At 33.0% G+C, this 9,450-nt stretch overlaps 1 protein-coding gene across 9 annotated transcripts in view; it reads left to right on the plus strand.

Annotated features, from left to right (window-relative positions):
* LOC145683720 (uncharacterized) overlaps positions 1–7,165 on the plus strand; it is a 425,859-nt gene extending 418,694 nt beyond the window's left edge. For all 9 annotated transcript variants that reach the window (XM_081755184.1, XM_081755185.1, XM_081755190.1 and 6 more), the window contains one exon: positions 7,072–7,165. The gene's annotated coding sequence lies outside the window, so the exon portion shown is untranslated. The remainder of the gene's footprint in view (positions 1–7,071) is intronic.
* The last annotated feature ends 2,285 nt before the right edge of the window (positions 7,166–9,450 follow it).

The raw sequence follows: 9,450 nt of genomic DNA on the forward strand, positions 1-9,450 counted from the left end.
TTGAGTCCTGTGTTGTGCTGTGCCTTGAGAGATTGAAATTGCATCCAGTTTGCTGTGGTATGATCTAGTTCTGTGATGAATGAAATACCACAGACCTCGCACTTAAAATATTTCATTGGAAAATAGTTAATGAGTAAACAGCCTGTTGTAAGGGCAGATCCGGGTAAGATCAAATGGTATCAGACAATTGCTTCAACTACATTTTGGAACGGATTGGCAGGATATTCCTTTGAAATTCTACGTGATTATCAAATATGATGATACCCTTAGAGAGGAGTTTGCGTTTGCTTTTAATAATATTAGATTCTGCTTTGACGAATTTTTCAAAGCAGTCATTATTTACGCATAGGTCGCTCTCTTTCAGACGTTACGACAGTAATTTCTTTTATAGCTATCACTTTTTTCCTGTTTCCATTATTATAAAAAAGTAATTACATTACATCAGATCACTTTTTTCTCCGAAACGCTTTTTCTCCACGCCAAATGGCTTCGTACAGTTCCAAAAGGTATCTTGGCCTTCAAACATGTAATAGCACTGTTCATCACACTGTACGTAGCTCCTGTCTTTCGAAATATCTAGTATTGCGCAACGGAAAACTTCTATTTGACAGGGATCGTAAGAACACGCATCTGTAGATTATTTCATTCCTGATTCGTTGATATCGAGTGTGACACGTCGGATTGGGACTTAAAGACGACATACTGGAGCCAACATCCAGAAGGCAGCATGACACGTTATTGACAAATTATTAATAAAGATCTCAATAGACAATAATCAAAATTTAGAATAGAATTGATATTATATTATCACCAAACTAATATTAATACAAGAAACAGATACAACAGAAAACAAAAGATAATAGTCAAGGATTTCTGATGTAATTCTTAGCTATGGACAACTTCGGTATGTATCTTCTATGATGAATCTCAATTTGTATAAAATTTCCATACTTCTTATTTAATTTATGAATATTAGTAGAAAAAAATAAAAAGGTAGATTATGTGAGGTTAGATTTCATAACATGATACATAACAACATCAGCAGCAGTAGTTGAAGTAGGATGGTAGATATTATTCTTAGTAACAGAAGTGCGATGAATGAGTGATTATAAGTTTATCATTGTTGATCCAAGTGGGCTATTAAAGTCGATAGCGAACAAAAATACGATGGTAGAACAATAATATACACATCGTTAGTAAATCAGTTCCTATTCTCCCTAAGTTAATAGGCATGACTATCTCCACGAAACACAAAATACAATAAATATCTACTATTCATACAAGATGCGATATGCCTCTGCGGTCATATCAAAGTAATTCATTCGTGTTTCATATTTACTATGTAATATTTAACTTCACCTTTAATACATTTTTAAAATTCGAAGAAGACATATTTGTGTTCTATTTAGATAGCCTTAAGAAAATCTGGAGAATAACTATGAAATTCCTCGATAGATATATATTCGCTTCGATACCCATGAATCACCGCAGCACATCCAATATTTCTTGACCTGATATACATTGCAAAAGATCCAGATAAAAGAAAGACGTATTCAGTAATAATCAGAAAACTTACCATCATTTTAGAATACATACTGCAATACTTATTGAAATACAGGAATTTTATCAACTATTATTGCATGTTTAGTACTGATAATTTTGACAGCATCATCAATATGAAGATTATATCATGTTTGAAGGCTTCGGTGGTGTTGAGGGAATGGGACCCTCAAGCCTAAAACAAATTAAGCTATCATTTTGTTTGTCATATCTTTCTATTACAAAAATACTCAATTCTTACTCAGGCAATGTTATCTGGTTCACTCCACACTGAAGATAGAATTTCCTCAATAATTTGTATTATTGCTTTTCTTTATCTGCACAAATTTTATAAATTCCGTTCACGTTTAATAATTGCAGAATATAAAACGTAATTATTTCAATAACAGAATAATATATTTTCTTTTTTTTAGTTCCGAGAATAAGTTTCTTAAAGAGTGTTCATGGTCTATTTATAATGATGTTCTGAAATGAACTTAAGTATAGATATATAATCTGGGTACTACTCATAAAATTAATTAAACAATATAAATTTCTCAACTGTTTTAAAACAAATTTCATAACATTAAAATGACCTGCGGATTGCACATCAAGCCATTGAATTAACTGTTGTAACGCACGTAGTGGAGCACTACAAACAGTTCCAAAGGTATCTTTGCCTTCAAACAGTTCCAAAACGAGTTTTGTCCAAATTATCTTTTAATATTTCCTTCAAACTATTCAATAGCGTTTCTTAAAATTTTTAGTAAACATTTGTTGGACCCTGATCAATAATTGTGCAAAAAATAGCACATATTAGTGAAAATTCGACGCTCCAGAAGGTTTTATTACGATTTCTGGAAATTGTCGTTTGGTGGAGAAGATGCAGTTTGAAAATGGACGACTCGTATTAACTAATTTATTACGAGTGTTTACCAATTATCTAAAAAATCAATTTTTTTTCTAAATACACTATATATTTAATACGGTACAGTTTACATGATTGTAATGAGCTATGTTGCAAGTGCTACTGAATTAGCTACACAAATATTAGAAAATAAATTTGGTAAATATGAGTTATGGATGACGTACAGTTGATTTCTAAGGCTGTTTAAATCCTTCAATTCAAGAATTCTTTTCTTCAATCCAGAACTAAACTCATCTCAAGATGTATGAATAATTTGCATTCTTTATAATAAGATGAATGGTGTAATAAACAGAATATTGTTTCACTGAAAGTTATTCAAAAGTATCAGTATAAATTCCAAATGTAAATTTTCATAATTCATAAGGTGTTTATTGGTCATAAAGAAACTATTGGATAGAATCCAATGAATCGTTTTTTATGTTCCTTTGTGGTGCTTTACTAGATTGTGGTCAATTGTAAAATAAAATTTAATGACCGATTGAAATGTGTCTTCCCTTGATTCAAGATAGTAAGACAGACTATCCTTTACGCATGAGCATCAAATTACGATTGTCTTCGATACGCTGAGCGAGTAGAATTGTCTGTTACCAATTTCGCAACAAGATGTTTCTTGGCAGGAAGATTTTTACAGTAATGCTGTGCACTTTTGATTCTATGAACAAAATAGTATCAATGTTAAGGTAACACGTTTCACAATCGTTGACACAGAGAGGACAGTATGTGTTGGAACATAATTGATGAAACCGTGGAAAGAATAGCCATGTAAACGTCATTTCTTCAATAGCACATTCTTTAAGTCCAGCTGCGCAGATTGCATACTTTGCCAACCATTGTTAAATCATTCTGATAGTTATGTTTGTTAACCAATGTAACGATCTGAAAACCGATCACTCCAAATTTTATTTTTATTGAATAACTTATTTTTAGTTAAAGCGTATTTTTTTTGGACGCTTCCAAATAGGCTCCGAAATTTTTTGGTACGAATTGTGATTGTTGATTGTTTTATTTTTGTAAATACTTGTTTATTTAATTTTAATCTTATTGCAACTGATTTAATATGTTACTATTAATTTAAAAACCAAATTTAATTAGAACAAGTTGATGAATTTATAGTTTTCCGGGATACTAAATAAATCACTGTGCGGAAAATGCTTTTAATTCTGTATACATGAAGATTTTTATCTTTGTTTTGATATTGATCGATTGATGACTACTAAATATGTCTTTGTAAACGGTGAAAGCCGAAAAATGTAAACATGAATTAATTTGACGTTTTGGAACAATTTTATTTGTTGTTTAAGCGAACTACTCTAAAATATTGAAAATAATTTTTCTTTTGTGCAGTAAATGAATATAGATGGTGTTTATGCAATATAGTTCAGATATACATTAATATGAATTACTAAGAACCTAGCCCCGCCTACTTTCGTGTCCTAGATAATTCCCAATGCTAAATAAATTTGCCAAGTTAGATTTTTGTATGAAATTATTAATTGAAAAACAAATATGCCTTTTTCTGAATCTCGGAAAGCTAATATTACAGCTTATGTCCAAAACACGAGATGGATGTTTCGAGTGTTTTCAGATAGCCTTCTTTGTCATTATTCTATACAAATCCGCTGTCATTTACAAATACGTCGCTGTCTTAAAATAATGATCGAATTAAAATATTAGAAACGAATGAAGTATATAAGTCGTTCTCTATATTAAATGAAATAATCTAGGTTCTTGCTGTAGGAAGTATAATGGTGTTAAGTAACTGATATATCCTATAATCCGGGTCGTTTGAAAACAGATAGCTGTATTATAGTGCTTGTATCCAGGTATTCAATATAAACATTAAATTTTGGAACTGAGATTCGGAATATGTATGGCTATTGCAATTTTGGTAACTCTTTACTTTGGGCAAGGCAGTGATATACTGTCAGTATATATTATTGCCGAGCGAGCGTCAGCGAGTGAAGGCGGGTTATAGCCCTGCAGGGCACGTTGTTTTCCGTCTTTCCTTCTTGGGAACTGTAACTATAATTGCGGGAAGCTGTTCAGATTCATTGCGTATTGTCACTGCCTTGCCTAAAGTAAAGACTTGCCGTCATTTTTGTTAAATGCTGTGAATCTGCTTCCTCGCATGATATCCGGACCTGCTCGACTGGTGTTAAAAGGAAGTCCTAAATACAATTTACAAAATAAGTTAAGGTATTCTTAAGGCAACGGATGACTGTTACCATAGAAAAGGAGTATTACTAGTGAGCGTTTTAAACTTAGCCCACTCCAATAGCTTTCAGATTATCTTTATCCATGTTTTGATAGAGCTATTAGAGAAACATAAGAACTCAATATTTCCCTCCCGCTGGTATTGTGGCTACTCCTCAACTTTTCTGCACCGAGTTCCGGGTTCAGGTCTAACTGGGAGATAATTCAAATTTGAATGCACTACGGTTGTTGGGATTCCATTCTTTAACTATAGGGTAACACTAAGAGAAACCCTTATCCGGACAGCCATATATTGAACAAATATACGGAATCGATATATTTACTCCGAAAATCTGTATGGAGCATATATTATCTATATGCTACATATGTAGTACATTTTCCCCGCTTAAATGTTACATAATATCGCTGCAGGATCTCTGATATCTAAGATTATTCCATATATTGCATACGTACGCATATGTTACATACGTCAGCTACATTTTATATATATATATATATATATATATATATATATATATATATATATATATATATATATATATATATATATATATATATATATATATGTCCATCTGCATGTGAGATTCTTACCTCCTATATGCAGTGCCTTCTTTCATGCGTAAAATACATATAGATGGAACATTTATACTAAAAATATTATACAACATACGTTTTCAGTTATACCTTTTTAACAGGATGTTATATATAATCGTACTTTAAATCAGAAACTACATGATTTACGCATGTATCCTACGTTTTTATGTGCGACACATACGATTGTTTCTTTGTGCACGTCTTAAAAAGCCTAAGTTCTGGAAGGAACTCTGAACTTTAATTTGACCAACCATAACTAAATTTTCTATGACAATGCGTGATCGTTTTACATTTTATTATATTGACGCCCCTCACAAATAGAAAAATATGGTATATTAGTAAAATCCCTGGTTGAATTTCAGGCTATGGGAATTTTCAATGGAAAGCTCGTGTTCGTGAAACTTTGGTTCTCTCTTTTCCTCCCACATGTTATTCCACCAATTCTTTTTATTATATTTTAATTTAATTATTCACCTGTCTCCTTTAATCTAGAGCAAATTATCGTGGGATGGTGATTTAAAAGTTCCAGTTCATTATATTGGTTCACTTAGGAGTCTAAAAATCTGAGTCAACACTTGTTTCCTTGCATTTGAAAATATAGGAAAATCATTTTTGAGAAATCCTTGGACATTTAAGCTACAGATTTCTATAGAAGTCAGGTTACTAATGTATATCTAATTAGGAATAAACAACATTTGGTCAACATTCGACAAGGATTAAGTCGATTAGAATCGAAGGTAGTCATTAAGACATTGAACATAAAATCGTTGGTGAATGGGGTGAAGTGGCGTAACTCAAAATAGTAGTTTTTAGCTGTTTTCACCATCCGTCCATATTTAACCAGCTCTATTAACCATAAAAATGTCATATTTTTATTTCTCATATTAACGAATATATGAACTTTCTGAAAATCGCATATCTTGAAATTAGTAGTATGGTATAACGTTAAATGAAACATTTCTAATCGCTCCCCTGTAAATTTGTAAAAATCGAGGTACGCCACTTCGCCTCCTCACGGAATATGATATACTGTAAGTATGCAACATACATAAAGGTTCTAACTACTATGTGGAGGTTAGGTTAAAGATCATAGTTGTCTTTTGCAATTTTTGTAATTTATGAGTTTCAATCATGGTAAAAGTTTGACTTTAATAACATACCACACAAACGTTGTCTCGATTTGATTTGGTAATTAAATTTGAGCTTGATCGGAGGTGAGCTGCGCTAAGCTTAATTTATAATATGGTTGCAAAGTTCGTGAAAGAACCCTTTGCAGGTGCAATCATGTTTGTTGTGTTGGTTGATATTTCTTTTAAGATTGTTATTTCTACTGAAATTAAATATGTAGTGAAATTAATTAGTAATTGATCAGATTCTATTCAATTTTTGTTATGAACGTGGTGGGTGATTTGATTACACACGTTACTATTTTATGGTTGCTACTTCGTAACAATTTAATGGTAGAGTCTATCAGGTGAGGGATGGGCACCGTCAGATGAAAAGCTTAATCTCATTTTAATTTCACTGTTTACATGACCCTCTAATGACGTGATGGATGTTTAAAAAGGAGCTACTGTATTTCCGTAGTAGTATGTTTTAAAGTTGAAGATACATTGTTATCAATACATATATAAGAGAAATGTATCAATATTATATATTTCTCTTCGAATTGGTTGATCTCTGTTTATAAGTAATCTCAATAATTCGTTTTATTTTCTGTGTCGACCATGAATAATAAAAATAACAAAACATTATTATTGGAGTCTAATTACTGCCTTTTATTTCTTTTCTTTCAGGTGCAATAGGAAGACGTTAGATTCGGATGAATGCAAATTGTAATCTATTTATTGATGTTCTCTTAATAAATGAAATTGTTATTCAGTTTTTATACTTTGTACATTTTTGTTTTCTGTACATTTCAAATGTAAAACTAATTCCAGCGTAATATAAAAAAAGACAAACACCATAAAAATTACATCCAAGGGCCCGGATTATAAATTGCAGAAGAGAGGCGGAGAAAACAGAACCATATTCGTAACTCAACATAAAAACGCACAAGTAAAATTAGTTATAAGAAAATCCGTATGACTTTAAAAAAAAAACTGAGCATCAGAGACAAATCGTATCCCTTACTTCGGAATATATTACATATGTGTCTGATGAATGGAATAATCAGATGTGCATTTGGAGGGATAATATCACTATAATACTTAGGTCTGCCCTGCAAGAAACACCATTAGCTATGGGAATATTTAACTCTAGAATACAAAGACAGATGTGTATCTAGTTAACCAAAATCATTTACCTCAATTTTTATGAGTACATTTACTATGATATGCGGAGTGAGTAATATCGATGGTACAATAGTTGACCTTTGCCTAAGAGAAGGATTTAACTACGTAATATTATATTTACTCTGAATTCAATTTCGACGTTATCTGTACTTATGTTTTCAAAAATATCACAGTGACTTTCTTCCCAATAATATTTCGTCTAGCACCTCACAGCATACTGTAAGCTGCCTCTATGTACTTCATAACAGCTTATTTTCTTTAAATAGTTAGTGTGTAATTTCAAATAATATAAGACACAGAGTAATGCAAAGGGGCTGGTAGGGAACTACAAAGTAAAAATAAGCGGAGGAAAATCTAATAAATATTTAATTGAGAGCGAGTAACAAGCATACTACAGTAGTATTCCTGTATTTTGACTTCAGGTAAGACTACAAGAAAGCATAAAAAATACAGTGGCCCTTTTGTAGGAAAACGAAGAACCAAGCGAAATTACGAAAACAAAAGAAAGAAATATATTTAAAGAATACAGAAAGTAGTTCAATGTACATCCAACCATTTTCGATTCGGTATTGCCACCTGGTGTATGATGCTTTAACTATGGGTTTGCTGGTGGGATCAGTGTTGTGTATGACCTTGTAGCTGCGTGAATGCTGGTAGTGAGTGTTTCCAAATGGTGTCGGAAATCAACCGATATTGAGAGGGTTACGTAATAGTCTTTTTTGATGGTAACTTTTCGTACGTATGCATCGTGAAAAATTGTCGGGGAGAATGGATTAACACTCAGGGTGATGACTGCGAAAGCTATTCTGGTCCATTACACAGAAGAGGCTCCGTTTGAGAAACATTCCCTCTACAAAAACCATCAGAAGAAGAGCTGCAAACAAAGTGACACTGATAGTGTTAAGGGGAATCCGTCGGCTGGCAAATAAACTCCCCTGACTCAACGTGATAAGGGCCACAGATTCCACCTCTCACCGCCAACTCTGAGCAGAACAGTTTGAAAGTGTCTCAGGTTGAAGTATATGAGAACGACCGGTGTACACCACATGCTACGTCGTCGCATTAATGAACGTAAGACGAATTTCAGGAAATTGTATGGAAAGTAACTGGTGTGTTCCAAATTGTAGAAAGTTGTTACAATTGATGAATCATTTGTCCATTTCAGTGCTAGTGGTCACATTCGGACTATCACACAGACCGTGACATTGATACCAAGGAACGCCGCAACTTCTTAGACAGTGTAGGAAAAGTTTTCCCTGTGGTTTTATTGTAATTGTGTGATTCGGATATGAGGGTAAGTTGACGATATGCAAGGCGGACAAAAACGTAAAAGTGAATGCATGATACTTCCAAGAACCATTCTGACACCTATCTATCGGTGAGACATCTCAATTATACGCAATGGGCTCAAACCAGGTGATGATCCATGTGGACAAGGCTTCGAATCATATCGCCAGAACATCATTACATTTTTATTAGGAAATGGCATAGGAATTAGGAATTCGTGACCTTCCGTTTGAAGACAGTTTTGTAAAATGTCAAGATGCCAGTGCAATGGATTTTTGAACATTTGAACTGTTAAAATGACGTCCTCAACATCGCCTCCGCGCACCCTGGTTTACTGAAAGCTTGCATAGAAGAGTGTGACAGAATGCCTGCCTTGCACCGAAGATTGCTGTAATGGAAACTGCGATGCCGTGTGATAGTCTCCAAAGCTGATAACCTGTCAAAATGATTGGATATAAAGCGAACAATATATATATATTAAAACCTTGCAACCATTTATAATTCATATTTTCCAATACAGAAAATATTATAATATTGATGTTTGCAAAATTACGGCCTTACAGAGATTTGTACAGTGACTACCCCAGTTTTAAT

Source organism: Thermobia domestica, chromosome 4, assembly GCF_964235325.1.
Source record: "Thermobia domestica chromosome 4, izTheDome1.hap1.1, whole genome shotgun sequence".
Lineage (NCBI taxonomy): Eukaryota > Metazoa > Arthropoda > Insecta > Zygentoma > Lepismatidae > Thermobia > Thermobia domestica.